Raw genomic sequence first — 17,845 nt, forward strand, 5'->3', positions numbered from 1 at the left:
ATTATCCATTAAAACTGTATTTCATTTCATTTCACCCCACCCCACACCCACTCCTCCCCTCTTTCCTTCCCATACCACTCCCACCCCCTCCCACTCCTCTAATCCCACCCAAATCCTTTCCACTCCTTTCCTTCCTATCCTCCTGAGAGGGGCCGTTTTGTTTTTTGGCTTTGGAACACGCCTTTCGCTAGGTCACTTGTGCTTCGTTGCTGCTTTGGTCCTCGGATCAGTAAATTTTTACTTTTCTTTACAGCATATATTAAATATCTTATGAAGCATAGGATCCCTTCCTACCTTCTTCTTTAACCGAGAGTCGAGCGGACGGATCTGATGAGTGATTTTGTTTGGTTTCCCTTTCGCCAGTCCCCTCTGGGCTGGTCTTATTGTGGCTCTTCACTGGGCTAGAGGCGAATGAACTGCAAAGTTTAAAGCCTCTTAAAAACAAAGAAAGAAGAAAGAAAAATACATTCATTACAATTTGTTCGCTCGTTGGATTAACATACAGACTAAAAAGGGTCCTTTTCAGGATCACAAAAAGTCTAAAGAGTTTATTGTTTTGTTATCACTCGATATCCCAATCTTGTTCGGCTAAACCTTCCTGTTTAGCGATTTGTTGTCACTCGCCACAGCTTTCACAGTTGGAAAATTTTTTCCCATCCAGCTTGTGACATATTTTACAGTAAATTACATTCAATGGCACGTCGCATTACCACCACTCAGTGCCGGATTGGAGGTAATTTTAACCTGTAATTGAACATTTGCGATGACAGTGGTACAGTGTCGACTTTCAATGTGGGGTCATAATTTGGATCTCTATGTTTACAAAAATGTCCAACTAAATAAGTCGCATTACATGTCCGTCCAATTAGCTAAATGTCGAACTAATTATAGATTACTGTACTTTAAATCTGGAAACAATTTAAGAATTGGTGAAAATTGAATAATCAGGAAAGTCCCTAACTATCAATAAGCTCAGAACAACTGCCAAATTCACATACTCATCAAATCCTGGCAAACAAATTATGAAAACATCAATTTGTGTTTTATTATTATTTTGGATAATGTTTTAGAAAGCATTGAACTTTATTTCCTAAACTCTTTTTTGGAAGGTTTAATGGCCCTGAAAAGCGCCTTGTTTTATGGAATGGTTCCAATTTAGAAAACTTAGTACTCGTGGTTTTGAAAAAAACCATTTCGAACGCCCTCGATGCCGCCTTGTTCTGGATTTGCCGCCAAAGCAGTTTGTATAAAGAACAAACTTTTTTCTTCTGCTACCTGATGCCGTTTTGCGATTGCGTTTGCCACTCGCCATTCGCTGCAACTGCCTGTTGTCTTGATGTCCGCCGAACCGAATGTGTTCTGTTCCGAATGCAGGTTTTCTTATCGTCGCGAGCACCTAAGCCAGCTAACTCGATCACTCCGGCGGCCGAAACTATATAACGCCGGCTAGGTGGACTGGTACACAGGTACTAACGCGCTCGACCTAGCAACCTTTTCCGGTGCAATTGGCGGATACACCTACGGGAAATTGCAGACCACCACGGTTCGAGCGGGATTTTGCCTTTCCCTTCTCTTTTCCTCCTTTGATGAGTACACGATGCCGATGCCGTACAACCACACGGGTTTACGGTTTGAAAGAAAATAAGATATTTTTTTGGGTTCCGCGTGTTTTATACTCTAGCGGTACACACTCACAGGATAGAGACAAATCGGCAGACTCAGCCAAAGGGGCGGGTCCAACGAGACGAACGAATGAGCGTTAAAAGGGAGCGATGGCAAAAAAATACATTCATTACAATTTGTTCGCTCGTTGGATTAACATACAGACTAAAAAGGGTCCTTTTCAGGATCACAAAAAGTCTAAAGAGTTTATTGTTTTGTTATCACTCGATATCCCAATCTTGTTCGGCTAAACCTTCCTGTTTAGCGATTTGTTGTCACTCGCCACAGCTTTCACAGTTGGAAAATTTTTTCCCATCCAGCTTGTGACATATTTTACAGTAAATTACATTCAATGGCACGTCGCATTACCACCACTCAGTGCCGGATTGGAGGTAATTTTAACCTGTAATTGAACATTTGCGATGACAGTGGTACAGTGTCGACTTTCAATGTGGGGTCATAATTTGGATCTCTATGTTTACAAAAATGTCCAACTAAATAAGTCGCATTACATGTCCGTCCAATTAGCTAAATGTCGAACTAATTATAGATTACTGTACTTTAAATCTGGAAACAATTTAAGAATTGGTGAAAATTGAATAATCAGGAAAGTCCCTAACTATCAATAAGCTCAGAACAACTGCCAAATTCACATACTCATCAAATCCTGGCAAACAAATTATGAAAACATCAATTTGTGTTTTATTATTATTTTGGATAATGTTTTAGAAAGCATTGAACTTTATTTCCTAAACTCTTTTTTGGAAGGTTTAATGGCCCTGAAAAGCGCCTTGTTTTATGGAATGGTTCCAATTTAGAAAACTTAGTACTCGTGGTTTTGAAAAAAACCATTTCGAACGCCCTCGATGCCGCCTTGTTCTGGATTTGCCGCCAAAGCAGTTTGTATAAAGAACAAACTTTTTTCTTCTGCTACCTGATGCCGTTTTGCGATTGCGTTTGCCACTCGCCATTCGCTGCAACTGCCTGTTGTCTTGATGTCCGCCGAACCGAATGTGTTCTGTTCCGAATGCAGGTTTTCTTATCGTCGCGAGCACCTAAGCCAGCTAACTCGATCACTCCGGCGGCCGAAACTATATAACGCCGGCTAGGTGGACTGGTACACAGGTACTAACGCGCTCGACCTAGCAACCTTTTCCGGTGCAATTGGCGGATACACCTACGGGAAATTGCAGACCACCACGGTTCGAGCGGGATTTTGCCTTTCCCTTCTCTTTTCCTCCTTTGATGAGTACACGATGCCGATGCCGTACAACCACACGGGTTTACGGTTTGAAAGAAAATAAGATATTTTTTTGGGTTCCGCGTGTTTTATACTCTAGCGGTACACACTCACAGGATAGAGACAAATCGGCAGACTCAGCCAAAGGGGCGGGTCCAACGAGACGAACGAATGAGCGTTAAAAGGGAGCGATGGCAAAAAAATACATTCATTACAATTTGTTCGCTCGTTGGATTAACATACAGACTAAAAAGGGTCCTTTTCAGGATCACAAAAAGTCTAAAGAGTTTATTGTTTTGTTATCACTCGATATCCCAATCTTGTTCGGCTAAACCTTCCTGTTTAGCGATTTGTTGTCACTCGCCACAGCTTTCACAGTTGGAAAATTTTTTCCCATCCAGCTTGTGACATATTTTACAGTAAATTACATTCAATGGCACGTCGCATTACCACCACTCAGTGCCGGATTGGAGGTAATTTTAACCTGTAATTGAACATTTGCGATGACAGTGGTACAGTGTCGACTTTCAATGTGGGGTCATAATTTGGATCTCTATGTTTACAAAAATGTCCAACTAAATAAGTCGCATTACATGTCCGTCCAATTAGCTAAATGTCGAACTAATTATAGATTACTGTACTTTAAATCTGGAAACAATTTAAGAATTGGTGAAAATTGAATAATCAGGAAAGTCCCTAACTATCAATAAGCTCAGAACAACTGCCAAATTCACATACTCATCAAATCCTGGCAAACAAATTATGAAAACATCAATTTGTGTTTTATTATTATTTTGGATAATGTTTTAGAAAGCATTGAACTTTATTTCCTAAACTCTTTTTTGGAAGGTTTAATGGCCCTGAAAAGCGCCTTGTTTTATGGAATGGTTCCAATTTAGAAAACTTAGTACTCGTGGTTTTGAAAAAAACCATTTCGAACGCCCTCGATGCCGCCTTGTTCTGGATTTGCCGCCAAAGCAGTTTGTATAAAGAACAAACTTTTTTCTTCTGCTACCTGATGCCGTTTTGCGATTGCGTTTGCCACTCGCCATTCGCTGCAACTGCCTGTTGTCTTGATGTCCGCCGAACCGAATGTGTTCTGTTCCGAATGCAGGTTTTCTTATCGTCGCGAGCAGCTTTGCCAGCTAACTCGATCACTTCGGCGGCCGAAGCTATATAACGCCGGCTAGGTGGACTGGTACACCTAGCTACCTAGCTACCCTTGCGGGGAACTCCAGATCAACACGAGCGGGAACTCCAGATCAAGGTTCGAGCGGGATTTTGCCTTTCCCTTCACTTTTCCTCCTTTGCCATATCCAACCATGGCTGCTTGTGTTGGTTTGTTGATGTGAGGTGATGCGAAACGATGTGGTGTACGGTTCGGATGAGAATGATCGTTACGGCAGCGGAGAGGGGATTTTTAAGCTGACTGGCTGGCTCGAGAATTACGCATGTGTGAGACTGCGACCAATGTTTCCCTCATTTTTTTCTTTTTCCTTTCCAATCGTGCTTCATTCTATTTCGCTGCTGCTCTGGTTGCCCGTTTTGGTCGGTACGATTTGAGGAGCACAAAATGGACCAATCAAAAATGGGCACATAGTGTATTTGGACAATGCTTGATATTTCACAATTATTCAATTATTTATCTCAAGAAAAATGAAATGTTATTCGTTATGATAGATGCGTAGATATATTTCCTATCAATTGATGCAAAAACCTTTGCGATCTATTGAGAAATGCTCGAGTTATAAGCGTTCCAAATCTTGCATTTTTTCCTACTTGTTCAGTGCCTAGATTTCCATTTCACCCCCTATATCTTCCGGTTAGACGTAGTCCTACGTCAAAAACAGCTTAAAAAAAACTCATGATCAGACTCAGCAGGTCCTATGTTCATATGTATTGAAAACTTCTACAAATTGACTGTTTTCTAATGACTCTTCGATAAATTTGCTCTTGCTTCTCTAAATTGATAGTTGTTTACACAAAAATGGCTTCATAATGAACATTTTTTTATTTTTTCGCGCTCAAAAAAATCAAGCATGTTGCTAGATATCAAAACTAGTTGCCACATAAGGCTAGAAGTGATAATTTATTGTTAACGAACAGGAAAAAAAACCATTGGCCACTACTCGTAAAAGTAGGCTGACCAAATAGTTCCGGACTAAAAACGGGACACGTGATTCAGAAGATTTTCACTAATGCCGCTTTGAATGGTCAGTTAGGAATAGACTTTAATAAAATCAATTTATACTGTTGTGTGTTTACTAGACTAACTTTTCTTTTTTTAATAATATTCCAACGCATTTCATTTGCCATTTTTTAATACACTGCGTTTCACAACTATAGAACCACTAATTTTTTATGAGTTTCCAGAGATATGTAAGAAGTCAGTTGTTTTGAAGTATATAGTCTAGAATACAATAATCATCTTCATTTATAAGACTGGCCATTTCAACTTTATTGTTGTGTTCAGGCGCGAAAAATTCCAAACACCTAATATTCCAGTGTTTCATTACTTTAGAACCAGATAGAAAAACTCTCATTCCTTTAAAAAATTAACGCCAAATTAACAAGAATTACGACAAGTTCCTAATTTGTAGGTCATATTTAGTTCTCAATCAGTTCAAATAATCCATTCGGGGTGGTTTCCCTATTCCTTATTCCCTTTTCTTTAAACCATGTCATGACCTTCCGGATTTTAGGAATTGATGCCAAATTACTTAATTATCAAATTGGTTTTGATGCAAAACCAGCAGCAAATAATTCTGAAGTACTTCTTTGCAATTCTGACTATTCATTCGTGTTATGGTAAGCTATCTAAACCAGGCCTTTTTGAGAAAATTCTCCCCAAATCATAAAAATCCCATTTTCAGACCTCCGAATCCAAAACCTAAGGTGGAAGCAAATCCTACGGGTTTCACTATTTCAGAAGAACTTCTCTGATAAAAAATGTGTGGGTTATATCTATGATATAACCGCAAGGTTGTCATGGGACTACCTTAGCTTAGCAATCATTTCAGTGAGCAGAAGATATGAGGGCATATCCTTCAATGCAATCTTAAATAACCGAGCCAAAGCGTTATATTCGTACCCATTCTTGAAATCCGTGTTAGGAAAACACTTTTCGGAGTGCAAAAAAAAACATGCGGGTGCAGAAGTACCTCCGGCTTGCATGAATCAACAACTTCAACTTCTACTTTTTATACTATAGTAAACCTGAAAGTTCATTCGCCTCTAGTGTCAGCACGATTTTCCACGTTCCTAAGTTTAGGAGACCGTGTTAAGGAAACATATTCTAGTTTGCACAAAGCCAAGCGAGTACAAAAGTACTCGCAGTTTGCATTTAATTGCAATGCCAATTTCCTCAGACACCTTGGTTCTGATGTCTGTGTTGGGGAAACACATTTCGGTCGAAACAAAAATACCCCCGACCGGCATGTATTTGCAAAGCCAATTTCCCTAAGCTCCATGGATATGAAGTCTGTGTTAGGGAAACACATTTTAGTTGGAACAAAAATACCCCCGACTTTCATGTATTTGCAATGCCGATTTCTCCAAGGCTCCAAGGCAAGGCTGATTTAGATGGCTGTGTTAGGGAAAACGTAAATCGGGCCAATCAAAACGAGGCAGTTAGAGCGTTTTAGATTTAGATGGCTGTGTTAGGGAAAACGTAAATCGGGCCAATCAAAACGAGGCAGTTAGAGCGTTTAAATAACGCTTAACATTTTACAGTTTTTCCACTGTTTATCTAATGAAAAATAACATTTTATTAATTGCGATAGAAGCGTAGAAATATTCTCTATCAATTGATGCAAAAATAATTCCGATTCAGTAAGAAATGTTCGAGTTATAAGCATTTGAAGTCTTTCATTTTTTTCCTGTGTTGTTCTGTGTTTAAGTTTTCATTTTACCCCACTACCAACGAAGTACTTCAGAATCATTTACTGCTGTTTTTGCATCAAAAACAGTTTGATAATTGGGTAATTTGGCATCAATTCATAAAATCCGGAAGGTTTAATGAATAAGGGCTTCAGATTCTGGACTGGGCAGCTTGTCTACCAAATAAAAACCCTGTCAGGAACATATGAGGAGTGATCGGACGAATAGTAGATGCAGTTTACAAAAAGTATGAGTGATTTGAAGAGTTTAAACGATCAGTATCTTCTGCATAGAACGAGATACACACTACAACATGGCGCAACTTAGTCAAAACCACCCTGAATGAATATTTGATCTGATTGAGAACTAAAGACGACCTACGAAATAGAAACTTATTGTATTTTATTTCGCGCCTGAACACAACAATAAAGTTGAAATGGCCAGTCTCATAAATGAAGATAGTTATTGTATTCTACACTATATACTTCAATTCCGACTTCTTACATATCTCTGGAAACTCAGAAAAAATGAGTGGTTCTATAGTTGTGAAACGCAGTGTATACTCCAACGCAGTATCGTAAAATGATCCACAGTTTAAATAGATTACGTTTATTATATTTCATTTGAATCAACTAAACTTTCAAGGCCACTTTGCTCCTCGCTACTCAAAAATACTTCTTTCCTTTTATGTTGAAGAATTCAATTTTCTCATAAATCGTTTATTCATACAGGCTCAGTTACATAAATTTGATGAAGCCAAATTCTACATCCATTTTTATTTCTAAACTATATTTACAATTTTCTTATTCTACAGTTAATAGGATGGGGAGCCGATTGAACGCGGACGACTCGAGATTAGCAGAGTGACATATTTTTATATAGAGAAGAGGGGACATAACAAGATTTGAACAATTTTGATTATTGCGAACGGAGATCGCTAGTTTTGAGGAAAAGATAGATTTGGTCTAACCGAGCCAACGCATCCCGCACCGGCATAATGGTTTGTTTCCCTCGGGCCCGAATAGAGTTTTCTAAATTTCATCTGACTACAAAATACTCTTCGCGCGACCAAACAACATGCTCAATGTCGTGATAACCCCTTGACCACAAACGCACAGATTGTTACTGGCAAGATTGATACGAAATAACAGCGCGTCTAGCTAACAGTGATTGGAGAAATGGCGTCGGGAGAAGTTGCGAATGAAGTCCCAAATGAAGTACTTTTGTCTCAAATTCCGAACAGCAAAAATGCAATTTAAAAAAAAAATCATAACTTTTAAAGTACTGGACCGATTCATATGATCGATATATCAAATTAAAGTCAATTAGCTAGTCTTTTTTGGAAAAATGTTATGCTCGCAAAAAATTGGATTGTGCTTTTGTAATTCGGTATCGGTATCGATACCTCTAAATTATGTTAAAATGAAGTCTATAACCCAAAGAATGTCAGGGTTTTCAATATTAAATTATTTATAATATTGAAGTTCAGTACATTTACATTCAAATAATGAAGATTTCTGCATGAAATATCAGTTTATTTCATCAATTTATTGTAGATTGTTACCATTTCTATCATTTAACATGAAAACAACAAACAAAATAGTTGAAAAAACAACAAAAACAGAAAAATTAACGATGCTTGTTTTTTACCGAATTTGCTAACGCAAACATTTTATCATTGGTTTTGACTGTCACTTTCTTGAAAATGTCTAATATTATAAACTTTATGCTGTATCGATACCTGTAAATGATGTCAAAATTAAGCCTATACCTTAAAGAATGTCTGTGGTTTCATTATTCAATTATTTATAACATAAAAGTTTAGTAAATTTACATTTAAAAATTAAGTGTTCGGAATTTGAGACTGTTCGGAATATGAGACAAAACGGTAATAAGAATCCTCTCTATAGAAGATCGAAGAGAAAGGAATCGTGTGTTACCCTGCTTAAACAATTTAGCATCATGTTTACCAACGAAATCACAAAAATTATTCAATTTTTCTCCACTAATCGTGTAAATATGATGATATTTATAAATTTTTGCAACGGAGCTTCCAAAATCGATTGCATGTTGAAGATAGTCGTGTGAAATCTCTGCGAATACAACAATGTAAACCCTGATTCATTCATCAGATATTCATTCTAATAAAATGATTGAAAAAAATGATAGTGGAACATTACGGAATGTAAGAATTATCTGTATACTTACTTATCTGTATAAAATGGTACGTTTGGTCAGCCTACGTAAAAGGGTATCGAATATCGAATACCAAATACAACGATTATGAAACATACTGTGGAATAAACTCAGAGTGAGAATTATTATTTATCATTAATGCATTGATAACTAAAAATCGTGTAATATTTTTTACCATTTCCCCAACGAAACAGAGTTGGTTCATTCAATTTGACAAACTGTCCTGTGTGCAAGACATCAATTACTCATACAATTCTGACGCAGCGTCAAAAGCATCTCAAACAGATCTCAATAGATAATGTCTCTGAAATATGCTATTTTGTGAGGAATCCTGTTCGTTCTGGAACACAAATATCTCTTTTCAACCTCAAATTTGTACTCATGAAACGATATTTGGATGTTTCACCCGAGAAATAATTGGAACCACAATGCACAATCAGAAATGTTGTTTATAAAAATTGTGGTAATGCAATTAATACATCATACATTAGGCACAGACACCAAATTCGGCAGCAAAAGCGACTATATTTGAACCACAGGAAGAATTTAATAGGAAATGGGCTGGGAAAACAGATGAATTACTAACATCAAGTTAAAGTTCATAAACTTATCAAGTTTATAAGTTATGCAGAGCTTCCGATCGTTTATTTCAAACAGATGCAGCCAGTTTTCGCAGACAAAAAAACTGTTGAAGTGTTTTTTTATAATTTTTAACAATATTCTTAGATGAAAGAGACGCTTATGAAGCGAGTCATAATAATAGAATGAAGTTCATGGAATAATTTCCACGGTTCGAAGGAATAAGCAGAGCGAAACCGTGTGAATGGATAGTAATTTCAAAGTCCACTGAAATTCCCGTAAATAACAAATGAGAGAGGCGATTCCTTCCAGAGGACGAATTTCCTGTCACATTCAGTACGAGTGAATCCTATCAACTTGAGGATTAATTTTAGTAACTAAAGTATTCACTATTCACTGACACTTGTTCTTAATTTGTATATATGGTCCAAATTAAAATCATTCAAGAAATGGCTCCAAATATATTCAGTTTTCTTTATCACATTCACAGCCCACGCTGAACGTTGTTATCATGTTGAATTAAATTGCTTTATGCGACAAACTTCGCCCAGTGATGAGGACAAGCTGATACCACCAGCTGAACGAGGTTAGTCGCATAACATCCGCGCAGGCTCCGGTCGAAACTCAACTGATTCCGAGCTCAAGAGTGATTTCCCCCGGAGCGCTGCCAACCGGACACCGACATTAAAGTACAACTACTGTGATATGACTCCAACTCATATCTCAGTAGAAGTTCCTTTAACACAAGCATCCATCCCTGAGAGTGGGACTCTCCCTTGATCTCGAAACCACGTTGAGAACCGATCCTACAGTTTTTCACAGTTTCCACTTCACTTTTTTCCCCGTCATGACGAATAGTGTCCCAGCGAGTCCTTGGATACGAGTGTTCGGTCTAGTCACTAGAATACAACTGTGGTCAACTACAGCGACTAAGCCGACAATCGCCCCAGGACTTGGACGCATTTGCTAACCTATCAACACAACCGACAGCACTTTCTGCTTAAACTGCACTTTGCTTCCAGTGCTTTCCGGGCCGACGACACCAGGTTGAACTGTTGCTAGTTCAGTTCTCGGACTTTTTTCTTGTTTAATTTGCAACGATGAACTCATAAGCGCTGTCACACCGATCGATCCGAGCAGCGAACTGTCATGCTAAGCACTTTCCGGTGGGCACTTTATATACGTGACCATTATTTTCTGTCCTGCTAAACAGAACCCGAATGTGGGTCAGTCGGCGGCCCCCAGGTAGAACCGAGATCGTGATCGCGTGTGCACAGTTTTCATAACATCCAGGTAGTGTTGTTGTGCAGACAGGAGCAAAACAAAAAAAAAAACAGGAACGCACCAAACAAAACAATGGCCCCGGCAGGCAACAGACAAACATAAATATTTCCACCCGAATTGGGGTCTTCCACACAAAGGTCGCACACAGCCAATGGCACTGGCGACCGGCGACGATGGGTCACAATTTTCTCGGATTTCAGTCCCAAGGCTGTGGATGAGTCATAAAATTCGGTGACAAATTAGCTGGCGAATGGATTATCGGTATGAATCACGGTGCTATCTACTTACCGTCGGGCATAGCTTTCCTATCGGCAGGTATCGTTTTTCGAGGACGATAACTGATTTGCATCTAATGTGAATGTAAAAATGATGGCGCTGGTCGATTGTTTGCCTCGGTCGAGACAATTGAAGATAATTAGACTGCTAAACTATAGAAACTTCATCCAGACGGGTTCGGCTATCATAAATTACAGATAATTTGTTAAATTACTGTCGGGGCGTTGAATTTCAGGCGACAGATTGTTTTCCATCAGCTTACAAGAAGAATGTTATCAGAGATTATTCAATTTCCCAAATTTGTTGGTTACGAACTGTACTTTTAATCTCAAAGTAAAACGAAAGGCAAATTAATAAATAAATTCAATAAGAATATCTACAATCATTTACCATTTTATATACAACTTAAAATTAGTAAAATTGATGTTGTTCTAATCTGAGTTCTCGATTCAATGATCACGATTTCTCGAACACAACTGTACCGATACATAATTATAGGTACGCGAGAGTTTATGCATGACAGTTTAGTAAAAAAATATATTCACTGTAGTCAATTTACAACTGAACTGAAATTATAATATCAGTATCTGTCTGAATAACAGTTGTGTGTAATAATTATTCAACCTTTTTTTTAAGCTGTTCGACTATAGACAACGAATTGAACTAACCTATGTTCACATTGTTTGAAACACACGAAAGAGCAAGGCTATTCAGTATAATTCATTGTTTATGATAACTCATTATATTTTATTGTTTATGGTAACTCAGTGGTAACTCGTTTCAGAAATATACACTAGGCCGGGCGATAAGAAATCCATTATTTTTTTGGTAGAGTAAAGCGACCAGCTTCGGCCTATATTTGTAGAATTGTAATCCAGGTATTGAGCCACCAGACTTGACACCAGGTGATTTCCCCCAATTCCAGTCTACTGCAAATAATTGTGCTGATAAAGAGAAGTTTTTGAAAATCGCTCATTCAAGTTTTATGCCGATAGGGACCAGAATTTCAATGAGAAAGGCATTATGGAACAACCTTTAAAATTACAAGTTATCGAAAAAATAGGCGCACATTTGTTCCGAATCACATGATTCTAATTGTCCTAATAAAGTCTCGAAGTTTACATAAATCGATTTCTTGTTTTCCCCCAATCTAATAGTGCATCTTATTTATACATTGCAGCAGGGTGAAATCACAACAAATCCACATTTTCCATCAATTTCGAAGCCATGACCTAACTGTGGCTTCTGTCACAACCAACATCGGTTCTGCTATTATTTATGCAAAAACTTGGAAACCGTACAACAAGAAAACTGGGAAAACTTATCATTCAATATTCATCCATTGTCTCAAGCTTCGGAAAAACTTCCGTTCGTTTATCCAAAGCTATGATAAAAAAAACAGGGAAGAAACATGAACTTCTCGATTCGACTTGCTCAATAGAAATGGAATTTGTATCACCTCGGTTTTGAAGTTCCTCTTGTCTCGATCGTGGCCTTGTAGCCTTTTCGAGAGGGCTTGGGAGTGAAACAAAACCGGAATAAATGAATGTTTTATCGGAAAACTGTTGCAATTTGTTGTTTTGTTAGAACTTGTTCTGCTTTCCGATGCAAGCTTCCCTCCGTAAATCGAATTGAACTGAATTGAACTGATTTGCTATCCCAAACGGGAAGAGTTTCCAAGAAAAGATGCACGACGGATTGGGGGAGTGTTTTGATTAGTTTGTTCGTTTGGTGAGACCCAATCACCGAGGCGACACGTTTTTTTTCTGCTTCCTTGTGTCATTTCCGAAATAAAGAACTTGATTTAATCTTAAAATCAACTATAAGATCCCTATTATTGATCTAAACCAGGAATACTCAATTCTAAATACTCAATACTCGGAATGAAGTGGTACCATCGACACCCTATAGCCAAAATTCTTTAAAAATTTTATCTGTTTTTTTTTATTCATGCAAAATATGCAAAAACATTGCGGTTGGTTAAGTGAGTAAACTTGACATATTTTCAAGTTGGTTCACGTAACACAACTCGTATGGTATCCTCAAAGTTTCTAATAAGAACTTGTGTTATTAATTAATAGAGGTCGACCATCAAAATCAGTTTTCGTTCATGTCGATTCCTGGGAAACAGATATCGACCCCATGGAACCTTTCTTTTTCTTTCTTTGTTTTAAAGAGGCTTTAAACTTTTCAGTTCATTCGCCTCTAAACCAAGGAACCACTTTGAGAATCCCTGATCTAAACGGTTGTACATGATAAACTGGCGATGTTTTTTGGACTTGTCTATCGTGAGAATCTCCAAAATTAATCGCATATTCTGTATGACATAAAACTTCATAGTCAGAAAAAAATAATAGAACAGTGTCCATATATTTGAAGTTCTATTGGGGAAAAACATCCATCCATGTCTCAAAATGCTATAAATATTCGAAGACGACAGCTGATTTTGAAAATGTCGGGTTTCGTTGCAAATAATCACCATTTGCGGGAAGTTTTGATTTTCTGTTTCCAATTATGGAAAAGTACAGCTGATGCGCATTGGATGCTTGTGGAAGTTTATGGTGACTCTGTAACATCGAATAGATTTAGGTTTGGACGCTTGAAAAGTGGAATTTTAGTGTTAAAGACGAAAAGCACCCGGTTCAACCGGAAAAGTTCGAGGACGAAGAATTATTAAACAAACTTAAGACTTTTCTCTTTCATGTTCAAGAAACGATATGGTAATAAATGAAATGCGTCAAACAGACACTCCTTATTCATTGACAAAAATGCTCTGAACAGCCTCTCTTAAAACTCGTAATTGAAGTCATTGTTTGTAGCTCATGTGGTAATGCATTCCAAAAACTAATACCTCTTACAATAATCGAATCCGAGTAATGTGATGTTCTACATCATTGAATAGCATTTTTTCCCCTTTTTGCGATCTCAGGGGAACAAGTTTGTTGTATAAGTAAATCGGTTGTTGTGTTTTTATTCGTCGATATATTAAATGAACAGTCCCCATGTTGGTAAAATTTTCAAACGAGCAGCCTAGTAAAGTGTGTTGTAAATGACGGATTTCGCGCCAACTGGACCAGATGTTGAAATGACCCTCTCAGAACTCAATTAAACTTTCTGGGCGTGAAGATTTTAATTAATTAAGCAACTTGGCACACTTAGTTTTCCGAAAATTGATCTAGACTAAGATATGGGAAGGGAAAAATATTTTTAATAATTTTTAAATATTTTTTTTACTTAGAAATGGTAAGTTCTACAAAAAAGTGTTCTATGGAAGAATTTTAGGAAAATCTTTGAATTTTCAGAAAAAAAACTGAAAAAAATTTTGAAAATTACATTGAAAAAAAATCGATTTCAAATTTTATGTCAAATTTATATGAAAATAATCTGCATACATCTCTCTATCGCATGAACCAATAAAAAATTATAACTTTTTAATTTTACTATTTTTAAAAAATCGGTAAACGCAAAAAAAAACGTTTTAAACAGCATTTTTGTTTTCAAACGGCCGCCATTTTGTTAAAACCCATGTTTTTGACTTGTGCGAGGTTCATGCCATAGCGACATCTTTACTGATTCAGAATCTGTTCGATTTTTTTGTTTAAGATAACCAGAAGGACTGGAATCGTGTACGCCATGGCACAACTTTTTTTTGAACACCCTCACTTCACCAGCATGTAACTATTCTAATTATGAATATTTTTTTTCCGTCCTATTTTTGTTTTATTGTTGAAAGATAGATAAACGAATAATGATATAATGGATAGTAAAAATATTCTTTGTTTTATTTTTACGGAGTTCGAAAAAACGTCCGAAATTCGTGTCTCTACACTAGAATACCCCCTTAAAATGGTCATCTAAGATTTTGATGAAATGACAGATAAATGGTAGGTAAATATTTGCCCAAAAACTCTTCCATACATCGTAACTTGTGCATATTTAAGGCAAATAAGGTTTTTCTAACAAAAAACTTTTTTAAGGTTTTTTCTCGAAAATTTTCTATTTTTCCTCAAAATGGTCTGTGAATCTTCAATATTTTGCTTAGTGGTATCCTCATCTATACGTCGTTTTTTCTGTGGAACATGCCAAATCACTGCCAAACAAGATTCACTAATTCGCATTGTATCATCTTTGGGTATATTCCAGTAAACGTATTTTGTCTATTACAGTTGATTTTTTTTTATCTCATTTATTTATTTATTAGGCTCATTAGCATTTTAGCTGTAACAGAGCCGGGTTTTAATCGTGTACATGTACATATGTTTATGTTTCTATAAATTGTAAATTACACGGTAGTTAGTAGTAGCCATTTAGGCGTTAAGTTTTCTGTTCCATTACATTATGGTAAATTACACAGTAGTAGCCATTTAAGCGTAAGGGTATTCTTACTGTTCATCCATTGTTCAGCAGACCGGACAGCGGAGACAGTTGATATTGATCATTGTTGAGTCATTTATAGAACAGCAGCCGCAAAGCAGAGCAGTTGTATGGATGAATCGATCTTATTTCGACCGTGGATCGATTTCCATCGCTGATGATGGTTGCGTGGACGTAGTTATTCTATAACAACACAAAGATGGTCAATTGAGGGCCCTGAGTTTGAATACAGTTGATGTTAACCGACGTAGTTTATTTCGGTTACACTTGGGGTTGTTAATACCAGCACTGCATTTGTAATCCTTGCAAATCCTGGAGATCACGGCTTGACTCATGCTGCTAAACTATGTCACCCTTTCCTTTGTTGAATTCTGATGATTACGTAGAAACAAAATAATGCTATTTATTCTCCATCACTTTACATTTGCTGCCGATCACAACTTGTGATTTTCAAACAACTTCAGAGCCATTTTATTCATCCTTTAGGTATCTATACAATCCATTTTTTGTTATCATATCTACAGTGACCTACAGTGACTCTTAATAGATACCTAAATCTACAACAACTGTTCGATACGAACGATCGATCAATCAAGAGATTTTTGGCAGATGGCTATTGGTTGAGAGCCGTCGTTGCTCTCTGAATTGAAACATATTGTATTTGACAACAAAAAAGCTAAAACTGCACTTTAGCATCCAAGGGTCACCAAATATCCATTTCTAAAAAAAATTAAAATTTTCGAGAAAAAAACACGAAAAAGTTTTTGTTAGAAAAACTAAATGCCAATTATATATATGATTAAATTAGCTGATTAAAATGATTAAATTAGCTTGTAGTGGGAGTGCAATACAAATGCTTAAAATAAGTGGTGGTCATGGTTAAGAAAATTGCTCCGATGGAAACTGAACTTCGGTTGTTTAGATTATCAAGTAGCAGTTATCGCGCACGACTATCTGAAATATATACGAACCCGTTCGAACAAGACCTTTTTCGGACGTAAACATGTTGAAGTAATTAGATGCAAGATTTCATGCATCAATCAAATTTATGTCATCAAAGCAACGATGAAAGCTTGATAAGTGATCGTTCGTTAATTGGGCCGAAAAATGAACACAATTACCGAATTTTTCTCATCGATTGGGCTACAAAACAGTAAAAGCAATACTTCAAATTGAAGATGATATACATACTGCTTTGCGGCCCAGTTAACACACGCCCTGTTAAAGAGAGGTCCAGTTGAATAAGATCAGTTAGCGAATGACTGTGTGACGAATGATTTCTGTGGTGCGGCAACATGGGAAATTATACAGCGAAAAATAATATCAATACTAGGAAGATAGCAGCGATTATCATGCGAGGCCTTAGTAGGACGTATCACGATATGAAATATTTATAAGCTTCATGACTCATATTCATAATTCTCAATGATTGAATTCCCTCTGTACTGGATTGAGCAGAAGAACCAATTCGGCTTATGCTCGAATTATCCGAAAAACTGATTTCTTCCTTCTTCCTTCTTCCTTCTTCCTTCTTCCTTCTTCCTTCTTCCTTCTTCCTTCTTCCTTCTTCCTTCTTCCTTCTTCCTTCTTCCTTCTTCCTTCTTCCTTCTTCCTTCTTCCTTCTTCCTTCTTCCTTCTTCCTTCTTCCTTCTTCCTTCTTCCTTCTTCCTTCTTCCTTCTTCCTTCTTCCTTCTTCCTTCTTCCTTCTTCCTTCTTCCTTCTTCCTTCTTCCTTCTTCCTTCTTCCTTCTTCCTTCTTCCTTCTTCCTTCTTCCTTCTTCCTTCTTCCTTCTTCCTTCTTCCTTCTTCCTTCTTCCTTCTTCCTTCTTCCTTCTTCCTTCTTCCTTCTTCCTTCTTCGAATTGTCATCGATACACTCGAATCGCTTTTTACGCGGGGGATACGTGGCGCGTAAATTCCAAAATCAGCATGAAAAACGCGTAGATTCCGAAATCCGCGCAAAAAAACCAAACCACGTGAATTCCGAAATCCGCGTAAAAAACCGCGTGAAAAAAGCTGCGTAAAAAGCGATTTCAGTGAAATTCGTTTTTCCCCAAAGATTCCTTTTGGTCCGACTGCAGAAATGAAATGGGATTGGGAGAGAAGAACATAGTGTTTAGGCGAGCTAGTGAGACCATCTTCCCGTCACTTCGCATTCACAAATAAATGAATTTTCGAGCGATTTTATGATTTCAATAGCAAATTTTGAAGCTATTGAAAGAAGTTTTCGGGTCGACAATTAACAAGCATATAACGCGTAGACATTTTATCTTTCGAATGAAGTGGTTATCATACCATTTCGTACAGCCGGCAAAGAGGTATGAACGCTCACATTCTGGTTGTTCCGGCGTCTTTAT

At 37.4% G+C, this 17,845-nt stretch overlaps 1 long non-coding RNA gene across 1 annotated transcript; it reads right to left on the minus strand.

Annotated features, from left to right (window-relative positions):
• Positions 1–10,518: 10,518 nt before the first annotated feature.
• Positions 10,519–11,640, minus strand: LOC129764209 (uncharacterized). The gene is made up of 3 exons (XR_008741081.1): positions 11,507–11,640; positions 11,129–11,443; positions 10,519–11,048 (listed from the first exon to the last, which is right to left on the minus strand). It is a non-coding gene; the product is annotated as an uncharacterized LOC129764209 (long non-coding RNA).
• Positions 11,641–17,845: the final 6,205 nt, after the last annotated feature.

This window comes from Toxorhynchites rutilus, chromosome 2, assembly GCF_029784135.1.
Source record: "Toxorhynchites rutilus septentrionalis strain SRP chromosome 2, ASM2978413v1, whole genome shotgun sequence".
NCBI lineage: Eukaryota > Metazoa > Arthropoda > Insecta > Diptera > Culicidae > Toxorhynchites > Toxorhynchites rutilus.